Source organism: Rhinopithecus roxellana, chromosome 19 (assembly GCF_007565055.1).
Source record: "Rhinopithecus roxellana isolate Shanxi Qingling chromosome 19, ASM756505v1, whole genome shotgun sequence".
Taxonomy (NCBI): Eukaryota; Metazoa; Chordata; class Mammalia; order Primates; family Cercopithecidae; genus Rhinopithecus; species Rhinopithecus roxellana.
Window position 1 is genome coordinate 69,000,241 of NC_044567.1, and position 13,344 is coordinate 69,013,584.

Genomic DNA, 13,344 nt, shown 5'->3' on the forward strand with positions numbered 1-13,344 from the left:
CTCCTAGGTGGAGGTTTCCTCCCCACCTTTGTGGGGATCCGCAGTTTCTTTGCAGGATAGGGTTCCCAGGTCCTAGCAGGTGACAGTGGGCTGCCCTGTCTCAAAGGGCCTCTCCGTATTGTTGCGGGGTGTTTCTGGTTCCCCAGAAGAAGGCACCAAGATAGGGTGGAGTGGGGAGGGGAGGAACCCCCAGGGCTTCCTCTCACTTTCCCTTAGAGTGGCTCTGATTCACTGTGAAGGCACCCACACACGGTGAGCTCTCTGGTGGGGAGAGCTTTTGTTGCGGGGTGAGGGGATAGGCATGGTCCAAGTCCATCTGAGACTGGCCTGGAGGTCCTGGTTGGACACTGCCTGTTTCCTAGCTGTGCTGAGCAACTGGGAGCAGATTGCACACCCTCTCTGAGTCTCTTTGTGAGCTTTGCAATGGTGGAAACTTTCCAGGCCAGGATGCACGGTTGAGGGAGGTGCAGCTGTGGAAGTGGAGTGAGTCCACCTGAGCATTGTCCACCTGAATTTTGCCACCGGAAGGGACCTCAAGCCTTCTTTGGCCCTCCCATTCTCCACCCCTTTTGGGCTATGCAGTGCCCTAGCTGTGGGGGGCCATTCTTGGCTGACACACCGTCACACATTCTGAGAAGGGGTGCTTGCCACTTGCAGAGACAGCTAGGCCACTGCTGGACAGCTGTGACCATGAGCAGGTGCTAATGCCTGCTGCACGTAAGTACCTTCTCATCGTTTCCAAGCACATCTTGACTTGATAGATAAAGCTTACCTAGTGAGCTGTGTTGAGAAGGGGATTCTGAAGTCAGGTCTGGGCCTCAGGTTTTGGGATGAGGTCTTCCTAGCTGGGTCTAATCGGGTTATACTTCCAGTCCCAGAGCAGAGCAGCCAATTGCACAAGACCAGAATGCTGGCTTCAGGGACCATCCTGGCTCACTGACGGGGCCTTGGGGAAGTTTGTGGGCAGAGAAACCAGAAGTGGGTCAAGAACTGATGAGGTGACCCCGGTGGCTCCTGGCCCTGGCTCCAGTTTCCAGAAAGGTGGAGTCCCTGCCCAACAAGGGGACCAGCTGGGTTAGCTAGCTGGGTCGGGGTGCCTGGACCCCAGCCTGACTGCTCTCAATTCACTGACTGACCCTGGGCAGCTTTGAGGCTTCGGGTTTTTGGTCTATAAGATGGAGGTGGTGTGGATAAAAGCTGCATCTTTGGCTATTGTGAAGATGGAATATCGGGTGACAAAAGTAAGGAAGGAGTTAGAGGAAGAGGAGGAGGAGGGGGAGGAGGAAGGGATCTTCACAGTTTGCAGGTTGAGAGACCCGCCCCACACCTGCCATGGTGTGTGGGAACTGCTGCTGACTTCTGTGACTGGTGGAGATGACTGGCTGGAGGCGAGAGAACCCAGTCCCCACAGAGAGCCTGCTGGGATCCCATTACCGAGCCTCCACTTCCATCTTGAAGATGGGGAAACTGAGGCCCTGGGTAGGGGGACTTGCTGTGCCAAGGTTCCCACTCCTCTGTGCCTCCCCTCCTCTTCAGAGACAGGAAGGAGGCAGATGGGAACAGCCAGAGGGTCTGCTCTCTCACAGACAGACAGATCCCCCACCCAGCGATGGGCCAGATAGGGGCTCCCAGGGCCAGGGCTTCGCCTGCTGACTCCAGGTTCCTCCCTGAGTCTCTGGCTACAGCTGTGACCCAGCCACTCCATACAGTCTCATGGGCCACCTGGAGCTTCCTTTGCTTCCCACGAAAGCCCCACAAGGTAATTAGTGTCACCTAAGGTGACATTGCCTTCCTTTACTTCCCACAAGGTTATTGCTGTCACCTGTCTAAGGTGACATAGCCAGGAGGAAGCTGGTGTCCAGTTTGGGTGCCAGTCTGTCTACACGGCCCCACAGTGAGTGATGTCCTCGAGCCTCAGACAGATGGGCCCTGCTCTCTGCTTTTCCAGCCCTCAGGATGGGGCACTCATGCTGAGACTGCTCCCCACTCTCAGACCTCAGGGAGTCCTCAAGCGTCCCACAGTGGGGGCCTCAGAGGCAGTAGAGACTAAGCCCCTCATCTGACAGACAAGGACACTGAGGCACAGAGAAGGACAGGGATTTGTTCATGACTCCACAGCATTGTGGTGAGCCAAGCCCCTGCTTTCTGCCCTGGGCACATCCTTCCCTGCCCCATCTGTCCTGGGACCCGTGGCCAGCATGGCATATGTGGGCGGGGATAATAACAACAGCAAGTGCTGGTTGAGTGCGAGGCACTTTATAATCTCAGCTAGTGTTATCTGTCCCATTTTTCAAATGTAGAAACTTGTTAGTCCCTGCCCAAGGTCACCTAGCTAGTTCTCAGGTGGAGGGGGTGGGGACCAGGCCTGTGTTTCCCTCAAACTCTAGGCTACCCCTTATGCCCTGGCCCTGGCAGGACAGAGTGATAGGCAGGGGCTGGGAGGGGCAGCTCATCCAGGCCACTGCAGTCTTCCAGCTATCCTGCCCCGGCTGCTTCCCAGGCTCACAGGGGCAGGGCCAGGACATTGACGGATGCTGATGATGCTCTGTCTGCCCGCCTGCCGCCTGCCGGGAGCGCTCCCTGCCTTATCTCTCCCCATGAATCACCTTTCCTGCCCCTGCTCCCGCCTCTCCTTCTCACTCTGGTATCGTGTGGGGAGAACTCTGCCTGCCCCCTGCCTGGGTTGGGGATCCCTCTGCCTGGGTCGCCTCTCCGCACACTGCCCCCTTCCCACCGGGGGCATCAGGCTGGGGCTGCTGGGGCTGAGTCAGGACAGCCCAGCCCGCCGCCTCCTCACTCACCTTACCTGTTGTCAGCACAACAGGCAGACCCTGGGGCAGGGAAGTGACACAGCACTCAGGGGAGCGGCTGTGTTCCCGTCAGGACTGCTGTAAGTCCCCCCTTCCTGCCCCCCGGTCCCAAATGATTAGAATGGAACTAGTGGACAGCAGGACTAGGAGCCAAAAGTCCGTGCTCTGCCTCCGCCTGACTGTGTGACCTGGAGCAAGCCCCAGCTCCTCTCCAAGCCCCGGCCATCCCATCTGTAAATGGGTACAGGTCTTGAAGACTGTTAGGGGCACCTTCAGCCCTGATACCTTGCTGCCTTGCGATCCTAGACTCCCCTGGGACAAGAGGCGGGTGGGTCCTGGCTCTCACTCCCAGCACCTTGTGCCCTCCGAGCCTAACCTCCAGCTCTAGTGGGCTCCAACTCCAAGATGGAAGGTCACTGCCTGCCCCTCCCCCAGCCCCAGGTGCCATGATTTGTCTGGGGAAAAACCTGCTGTGGGGTTCCAACTGCATACCAGAGGACGGGCCTGTAGGATCACGCCTGGGAGGGGTGAGCCCCGGCCTCGCTCAGCTGCAGCCTGAGAAGGGGTGAGGCTGGGCTGGGTTGGGGCTCCCTCAACGAGAGCTGGATGTAGATGTTCCAGCTGGTTCCTCCAGCAGGTCCTGAGCCCCCCTCAACATGACACGGCATGGGGGCCCTAGCAGGATCGCTCACCAGCCCCGGGGTGAAGCCCCAGGAGCAGGGATGGATCACACCTTCCTTATTTCACAGCTGAGGAAACTGAGGGAGGGTGAGGCACCGGTGGCCAGGGCCAGAACGCTGATCTCTGCATGCCAGGCCAGGGTTTGGGAACAGATCCAGAGAAATAAAGTCGAACCTAGGTTTCATGATGCCTGATTCACCCCACATTTTTTCTGTCAGGCCCCTGCCTTCACACGCTGAAGTCCTGGCCCACAGCTTGGCTCTGGGAGAATAGAAGCAGCTTAATGAGGTGCTTACTAAATACCAACCCCGTGCCAGGTGCTGAGCGGGCACTTTACTGTGCTGTGTAATCCTCCCCACAACTCTGGAAAGTAGGTGTTGTCTCCATTGTGCAGATGAGGAAACTGATGCTTGGTGGGGCTCGGAGGTGGCAAATAACTTGCCTGAGGTCACAGAACTGATATCTGGAGGGACTGGGCCCAGACCCCCCAGTCTGCAGGCCCTGAGCACACCCCATTCCCTGGAGAAGCAGTGTCACTGTTCCTTCTGAGCCCTACCCCTGCATGGGAGCACCAGAGCGTCGCTGCTGGATCCTGTTGTTTACTGATTCAGGACAGTAAAAGCCTTTTTTTTTTCTTTTTGAGACAGAGTCTTGCTCTGTCGCCCAGGCTGGAGTGCAATGGTGGGATCTCTGCTCACTGCAACCTTTGCGTCCTGAGTTCAAGCGATTCTCCTGCCTCAGCCTCCTGAGTAGCTGGGATTGCAGGCATGCGCCACCATGCCCAGCTAATTTTTGCATTTTTAATAGAGACGGGGTTTCACCATATTGGTCAGGCGGGTCTCGATCTCCTGACCTTGTGATCCACCCGCCTCTGCCTTCCAAAGTGCTGGGATTACAGGCATGAACCACTGTGCCCGGCAGTAAAAGCGTTTTCATGAGACTCCTTGGCAGCTAAATACTGGGCTCTCTGCAGGAGAGCTGGGACGGGGACTCACAAGAACAGGGTGAGCTCTGTGGCCTGGGGACCAGGAGGAAGGCCACTCATTGCATCCTTTAGCTGGGCAGTGCCAGGACAGCTCCCCACACTGCCAGAGGCCACAGGTGGCCCAGTTGACACCTTGGGGGGGGCCACAGCTGGCCCAGGCTCCCACCACAGGTCAGAGAGTGGGTGGGGAACCATCTGATAAAGGAATCCCAGGTGTTAACTCCTGTGCGCTCCAAAGTCTCCCTTCCCCGCGGCGCTTGCATCTTAATTAAGAGTTTCAGGAGAGTCGGGAGCAGCCCTTCGAGGAAGGAGCTCTAAGGAGAGAGTGCCTGCCCGTCTGGGCACTCCAGTGGGAGAGGCAGCTGCTCAGCCACCAGGTTGGCCTCCTTCCCACGACCCCAAGAGCCAGGGCCTACCGTCATGTTCATATCACAGCTGGGGAAACCGAGGCTCAGAGTCGGCTGGGGCCTTCATAAGGTTACACCAAATGTCCTAGGTGTGGCTGAACCTGAATTGGGTCTCGCTGGTTGGAGAGGGTCTCCCTGAAGCTAAGGGTCCTGGCCCCCGGGCCAGCAGAGGGTACTGGTCCCACTTAGCCACTCGCATGCTGCAGGACTCTGGACCTCAGTTTCTTCACTTGTAAAATGGGGATCAGGCCTTGTCTTGAAGCAGTGACAGACAGGAGCATCCAAAAGCACTGAGCTACCCTCTGCCTTGCGAGCAGCTGGGGAGAAAGATGGGGTCTCGCCCTGTGCCATGGCCCACGTTGGCCCCAGCCGGCAGGCCCTAGCCTGGGTGGGCTGTCCTAGTCTCCTTTAAGGGTCTGAATGACCCCTGGCCTCGAGTACCTTGCCAGGTTAAATGCCACGTGGGGTCGTGGGAAGACAGGCAGTCCATATTATGGGACCCAGGCATGAGCCCCAACTCTGGTGTTATCTTTAGTGATTGCTCGGAGATAGTTGCTTGGACTCTCTGACCTTCTGTACCTTCCTCCTCAGTGTCATGGTGGTGCTAACAGCTAACACCTGCCTCATAAAGTCATCGTGAGATTTAAATGGGAAAAAGTGGGGTGTGTAAAACACTGTGTGTCTGGCATGGAGCTGGCATTGGTAGATGCCAGATCTCTCCCCTCGCCTCCTCCACCTTCACTCCTCACTCCTGTCCTGAGAGCTTCTCTCTGGGAGTAGTCTAGGGGTGGATGTGGTGAGCTCGCTATCCTGGCAGAAGTTCAAGCAGGGGCTCAGTGGAATGCAGCAGAGAGCATGTGGGCACCAGGTGGCCTGGAAGCCTCAACCTTGCCCTGGCGTGCTTTGTGACCTTGGGCAAGTCCTTTCCAAGCCAGGCTTTCTGAGCATTAGGATGCTTGATGGCCCCAGTGTCTGTTGGTCTTGGACCCTGAGAAGCTGAGGTTTTAAAGGCTTTTGAATCCATGGTTCTGAGATTTTCCTGTTTGAAAATTCTCAGCTGGTGCCATTTGCTGCCCACATGGGATGGTCTGGTTGGCTGGATCCTGTGCCTGCAAGCCTGGAAGCTCTGAGGATTCTGAAGCTCCTTGTGGCCAGCGGGAAAGGATCTTGCCTTCTTGCCTCATCCACAGGGAATAGCCTTGGTCACCTCATGGCCTTTCTCCAAGCTCTGCCAGCCCCTTGTCTCTGCAGTATTCCTGAGCCATGGCAAGGAAGCTGATGTCCAGTCTGGGGGAGGTAGGAGACTCAGGGTAGTGCCTCCATGCCACTGGGCCTCCTGGTCAGAGCGCTCTGGGCATGACTAGCTTGGGCTTCTTGACCCCGACCCACTGCAGCCATTTGGTGTTCAGAAGGCCTGATCTTCCTTTAATTGGCCTTAATGAGGCTTCAGTCTTAATAGTCAGTGGGGAAGGTGTTCACAGAGCTGATGAATGTCAGAGGGGAACGGGACCTCAGAGTTCATCCAGTTTCACTCTCCATGTTACCAAGAAGAGAAACTGAGGTTTAGATGGGAAGTGACCCGCCACGGACCACTCAGGGAAGGCATGGCAGAGCCAGGGAGGCCCAAGCATTGACCTTCCAGACAGTGCTGAGGGTCAGGCATTTGTTTCAGGAGCTGAGGTGGGCTCTGGGAGGCTGTGGGTGGGTTCAGAGCTTGGAATGGACACAGGGTCCCCCGTTAGGAGAAAAGTCTAGGAACAGGAGACCTCTGCCACTAGTTGACAGGGTGGCACTGGGACAGTGACACCCCCTCTGGAAAACGGGAGTGGCCATCACCACCCCTCCCTATCTCCAGAAAAGGGACACCTGTATGCATGCCAGCTGGTTGACCTAATTATCCTTGCTCTGGCTGGGGTCAGCATTTGTTACCAAGTACACAGACTCCCTTTACCCTGGGAGGCAAGATGAGACTTAGCTAAACTAGTCCTCTCGGTGACAGGCTTTCAGAGCCACTGTATGGGCAAACTGGTTTGGAGATTGCCAGGAGGTGGCAGGGAGCACCACCCAGGGATCCTAGGAGGCCTTCCTAACCCAGAGAACCTCCTTGGGCCTCTTCAGATGGCATCTCACTAATCCTGCCAGCCCCCTGCAGGGGAGGAGGAGGGGAGGGGGAGTAGGGTCATGTCATGAGCATAGAAAAACTGAGGTGCTGCAGTCAGGTCTTTCCAAACCGTGCTGCTGGAGGAGGGGGTTGCAGCTGGAGGAGGGACTGCAGGTCTGCTAGTAATGAATTCTCTCAGCTTTTTTATATCTGAAAAAGTCTTAAGTTTGCCTTTTGTTTTTAAATGTATTTTTGCTGGGCATAAAATTCTAAGTTGATTTTTTTTTCTTTTTCCATTTAGTGCTTTAAAGATACTGCCTGTTGTCTTGTGGCTTGTAGTGATTCTGATGAGAAGTCCACTTACTTTGTTCCTTGACATGCAGTTGTCTTCTCCTCTGGTTGTTTTTAAGGCTGTCTTTATTACTGACTTTAAGTGATTTGATTATGATATGCATTGGTATAGTTTTTTCATGTCTCTTCTGCTTGGCAGTCATTGAGCTTCTGAGACCCGTGGATTTAGTCTTTTTTTTTTTTTTTAATTGAGATAGAGTCTTACTCTGTTGCCCAGGCTGGAGTGCAGTGGCACAATCTCAGCTCACTGCAACCTTCACCTCCTTGGTTCAAGCAATTCTCCTGCCTCAGCCTCCCAAGTAGCTGGGATTACAGTCCCATGCCACCATGTCCTGCTATTTTTGTATTTTTAGTAAAGACAGGGTTTTGCCATGTTGACCAGGCTGGTCTTGAACTCCTGACCTCAAGTGATCCACCTGCCTTTGCCTCCCAAAGTGCTGGGATTACAGGCATGAGCCACTGCGCCTGGCCTTGGATTTAGTCTTTAATCAAATGGTAGCAGTGTTTTGGCCATTTTTTTTTTTTTTTTTTTTTTTTTTTTGAGACGGAGTCTTGCTCTGTCGCCTGGGCTGGAGTGCAGTGGCCGGATCTCAGCTCACTGCAAGCTCCGCCTGCCGGGTTTACGCCATTCTCCTGCCTCAGCCTCCGGAGTAGGTGGGACTACAGGCGCCCACCACCTCGCCCGGCTTGTTTTTTTGTATTTTTTAGTAGAGACGGGGTTTCACCGTGTTAGCCAGGATGGTCTCGATCTCCTGACCTCGTGATCCGCCCATCTCGGCCTCCCAAAGTGCTAGGATTACAGGCATGAGCCACTGCGCCTGGCCTTGGATTTAGTCTTGAATCAAATGGTAGAAGTGTTTCGGCCATTTTTTTTCTATTTATTTATTTATTTATTTTTGGTCTCTCCCTCACTGCCAACCCTTGCACCTTCTGAGACTGCAATTACACATATATTGGATGGCTTGAAGTTGACCTACAGTTTGCTGATGCTGTGATCATGTTCTTTCAGTCTTTCTGTGTGTCATCTTGGATAGTTTCTACTTACATGTCTTCAGGTTCACTAATTCTCTCTTCTATAGTGTCTAATCTGTTAATTCCACCTAGTATATTTTTAATCTTAAATGTTGCATTTTCACCTCTTGAATTTCGATTTGTTGGCTAAAAAAATAAAGTCTTCCACATCTCTACCTAACTTTTTGAACACATGGAACACAGTTATAACTGTTTTCATGTCTTTGTCTGCCAGTTCTAACATCTGTGTCAGTTTTTGGTTGATTTGGATTTTTTTTTTTTTCTCACGTGCATCATGTTTTCCTGTTTCTTTGTGTGTCTGGTAATTTTTTTTTTTTTTTTTTTTTTTTTTTGAGGCGGAGTCTCGCTCTGTCGCCCGGACTGGAGTGCAGTGGCCGGATCTCAGCTCACTGCAAGCTCCGCCTCCCGGGTTTACGCCATTCTCCTGCCTCAGCCTCCCGAGTAGCTGGGACTACAGGCGCCCGCCACCTCGCCCGGCTAGTTTTTGTATTTTTAGTAGAGACGGGGTTTCACCGTGTTAGCCAGGATCGTCTCGATCTCCTGACCTCGTGATCCGCCCGTCTCAGCCTCCCAAAGTGCTGGGATTACAGGCTTGAGCCACCGTGCCCGGCCGTGTCTGGTAATTTTTAATTGGATACCAGGCATGTTGGATTTTATGTTGTGGGCTGCTTATAGTTTTTGTTTGTTTTGTTTTCTCCTTTAAATATTTTGGAGCCTTGTTCTGAGATGCAGTTACGTTACTTGGAAACAATTTAATGCTTTTGTGGCTTCCTGTCAAGCTTTATTAGGCAGGTCTAGAGTCGACTTCACTCCAGGGTAGGAGTTGCAAATTATGGACCCCGGGCCAAAGGAAGCCTGTTGCCCGCTTTTATAAACAATAGAATACAGACATTAATTTATATACTTTCTTTGGCTGCTTTTCTGTTACACCAGCGGATTTGAGTAGTTGTGGCAGAGAACATACGGTGCTCAAAGCCTCACATATCTACACTCTGGTTCTTTAGGAAGTTTGCTTATGCCTGGTCTAGGACTTATTTGTCCACTGCTGAGGCAGTATCCTTCTGAGGAACCCCCTACAGGCCCTGTGTGTTAGGAGGGGTTTCTCTTCTGGCTGGGGGCACATACACTATTCCTGGTCCTGCGTGAGCACCAGTGATTGTTCCAGCTGCCCCCTTCTGGTGGTTCTCTGCTCAGCTTCCCCTTTCAGGTGGTTCCCTTTTCAGCCTCAGTAGTTTCCTTACATTCGGGTGCTGCTCGGCCATCAGCCAAAGACTCCGGGGCGACCCTCTGCAGGTCTCTGGAGTTCACTCTGTGCAACTCTCTCCCCTGCGGCACTCCGTCCTGCAAATCCTAGCTGCCACACTCAGAGTGAACCCTGTCTCCTCAACTCAGGGAGACCACAAGACTCCACGGGGGTGCCCCTCCCTGTGCTGCAGCCTGGAAGTAGTGGGGCAATCCTAGGGTTCAGCTGGTTTGTTCCTCTTCTCTCAGGGATCACTGTGCTGATTGAAGCCTGTTGTCCGTGGCATCATAGATTTTATCCGGATTTTTTATTGCTAAGGCAGGAGGGTAAATTCCATCTCTGTCATTCCATTATGGCTGTAAGTGGAAGTTGAATCCAAGGTCATCATGGCCACCACCTCAACCTTTAGGACAGTCTGCTGCATTCCTGTGAGCAACCCTGACACGTCACTTACAGCCTTCCAGCTGGCCCGGAGGGAAGTGAGACGCTCCTGATCTGTTCACCCCAGAGGGAGCCGTGGGTCTGGTGAGATGGGACTTGGGTTGGTGGGAGGACGAGGAGGGTCCGTGCCGCTGCCGTTTGTGCATCCCATGCTGGGGCTTCACCTGCATGAATTCACTTTAATTTCCAACAACCTTGTGGGTGGGGATTGTTACTGTCCCCATGAGGAAACGAAGGTGCTTGCCCATGGCCGTGCAGCTTCCCAGGAGGAGCTGAGATTGGAACCAGCGGGTGCGGAGCCCGCACTGCCACTCTCTGGGCATCTGCCATCAGAGCTGGAGAATAACGAACCCCAAGATGAGAGACTCTCTCACCCCCTGCACTTCTCAGGTGGGAAAGTGAGGCCCAGATAGGCCTAGGGACTTGTCTGCAGTGTGCACAGTGTCTATGGCTGCTTCAGGGCTCCAGGCTCTGGGGCAGGCTTGGGGGTATCTGCCCTCCACCTGCCTGCAGCATAGTGAGGAGGGAGAATATGGCCACCTCTCTCCTCTCTCTTTGTAAGGCTTGTCATGTGTAGGTTGGAAACTGTCCCCTCTTACCCGAGTCTTGGGACTCAGTCCCTGGGGAGACTCCATTGCTGTGCCTGAGAAGAAATACGCAAGTGATACACGCTCAACCCAGACAGGTCAGAGTGACGACACGGGAGGCTGGGGCTGCACTGGAGTTGGGATTTGAACGACAGGTAGGAGTTGTCTAGGCAGATGCAAAATGGGCAGGTGGCAAGGAGAACAGCATGTAGGAGACACGGTGGCTTGAGGCAGGACGCATCTGGGAGAGGGGTCAGGACGCGTTGGGGAGAGGGGTCAGGACACGTTGGTCAGGGCCCCCCTGAAGAGGTGCTGCTGCAGAAGCCGGGCCTGCGCACCCGTGGTTTCCCACCATGTTCGGAACCAGGCCAGCCCGTCTTGCCCTTCCCTCCTCCCCAGGCACCTGTGTGGAGACCTGTTCTACCCACTCGCCCTGCGAGGGCACTTCTGCTTCAAGAGTGGTTCTGTGGTCACAGGAATGCTAGGAAACAGCTGTTGTGGGTGTCAGGAGCCATAGGCTATTGTCGGCACCTGTGAGGCAGGAGCCCTGTGGGGAGGCAGGGAGAGGGCGGCCACCAGCACTTCCTCTCCCAGACCCGTGGGCGCAATGAGATGTGCTAGCTGCCCAGACAGGCTCTGCCGGGCACCGGGCAGGGAACAGGAGTTGGGGTCCCTCGGCAGGAACATCAGAGATGAAGGGCCTTGGACATCTTGTCCACCTTCTCCATTGGACAGATGAAGAAACTGAGACCCAGAATGCAGGTGTGGCTTGCCCAAAGCCCAGCCTAGAGGTCAGGCGCCGGTGCTGGGCCCACTCTGCCTGCTCCACCCTTGCTCAGGGGGCTCCGGCTGGGGCTGAGGGAGATTGAGGAGGCGCATGCCTGTGCTCCCTGCCTCTGTGACCTAAAGCCCTGTCCCACCCGCAGTGCCCGCAGCCAGCGTTATGGGGCTTCAGGCCGTGTCTGCTGGGGGTCAGTGGCCACAGGTGGGGTACTCCTTTGTGTGAGATGCTGTCACCCCTCCACCCCAGCTGAAGCTGCTCCAGTCACTGCCCGGGTGATGGAGGTGCTCCTGGCAGGACATTGGGGATCCCCATGCAGCACCACCTTGGACCAGTGCCCTCCCTTCTCCCAGCCACAGTTTCTGCATCTCTCACATGGAGGCAGATGTTCACCTGTCCCAAGGACACAGAGGGACATGGGGGATTTGAGACACAGGCAGAAGACAGGGTGGAGAGGGCCGCGGATCCACTGGGCAGGGAGGGTACAGCATGGGAGGAGGTGCTCATAGGGCGGGGCGCTGGAGGGCTTGCACATCTGGACACCCCTGGACAGACATGCAGGAGGCGTTTGGGCACCAGGGAGCCCCCAGGGAGAGGCCTGGGCTGGGGCAGGCGCAGGCTCGCTTTTGGCTCACTGGAGCCCAGTGCCCATCCCACATCCCTGCTGGTGTCCCAGCACGTGCAGCCTGCCTGCCTCTGCCCCCAAGGTGTGGCCGTCCTCCCACACCCTGTCATCTTGGGTCATCCTCCCACACCCTGGCAGGAGCCAGATGGTTGTCTTGGGCATTGGGCCTCCTGGGTTCTGCAGCTGCATCTTTGAGGCCTCAAGGCTGCCCAGCAGAGGCCTGCCCATCAGTAAGATGCACAGGGACCACTGGGCTCCCTCCTTCACCTGGGAGCTGGGCTGTGTGGCCTGCACAGATTACAGACTGCTGGGCTGGGAGCTGCCCATCGGCTCTGACAATGGGGCCTGTGGTGCAGGACACGCACGTGCCCGCCCGCCATGCCTGCCCCTATGCCAGCTGCTCACATGGACATGGCTGGTTCCTGCCTCAGGAGCGGAACAAGCTCAGTGCTGGGACCCAGGCCACCCGCCTCCTGCCCAGTATGGCCCCTGACATACAGCAGGCAGACCTGGTCTTTGGAGTCAGCCTCCCCTCTCATTTCCACAGCCCTTGCCCTGCCCAGGACCTCTGAGAGGACGTGCGGGCTTGGGGCCGCGGGAAGCATCTGGTACTTTTCTTGACTTGGGCCAGCTCTGCCAATGTGTGAACTGGATGGAACCACAGGGGCAAGCCAGGCCCATATCCCCATTTGACAGATGGGGAAACCAAGGGCCCAGGAGGGGCTGTGGTCCCAGGTGCCCTGATTCCTGCAGTCGTTCCCAGACCAAGCCAATTGGTCTTATTCTCAGTTGATAACAGCTTTCTAAGACCTTCCTTAAACCAGGCCCCATCCTGGGCCCAGACAAGGGCTCTGCTCTTGCTGAGCTCACAGTGTCATGAGTGAGCTGGGCCTCCCAACAGAGTTACGCAAGGTAGCGAATGCCTCTGTGCCTCAGTTTCTTTATCTGCAAGATGGGAAAAAGAACCACTGCCTCGCGGTGTGCTTGTGAGGACTGAACAAGGTAACAGTTGTAAAGGCTCCTTATAAACCATCAAGCAGCCCAAGGGCCCAGGACTGATGCCCAGTCTCTTGTGCAGAAGGTGCTCTGGGTGGGGCAGGGCCCTGGGTTCTAGCCTCAGTCATGGACTGTGATCCCAGCTTTCCTGTGTATAAAATGGGAAAGGGCATGACAGGACTCAAGAGCCCCCAAGAAACCTTTGTGACTCCATGGACAGGCCAGGCTATTGGGGGTTGCCTGTGGAGCACCAGGCACCCCCTCCCCATCCCCAGCATAAGCTGGCATCTGTTACAAACCCATC

General features: G+C 55.3%; 2 protein-coding genes across 2 annotated transcripts in view; one reads left to right on the forward strand and one right to left on the reverse strand.

Annotated features, from left to right (window-relative positions):
• Positions 1 to 13,344, reverse strand: part of SLC5A10 (solute carrier family 5 member 10) — a 45,539-nt gene that overhangs the window by 18,915 nt on the left and 13,280 nt on the right. The window lies entirely within an intron of this gene.
• The window catches only part of FAM83G (family with sequence similarity 83 member G), a 35,368-nt gene that overhangs the window by 1,413 nt on the left and 20,611 nt on the right, over positions 1 to 13,344 (forward strand).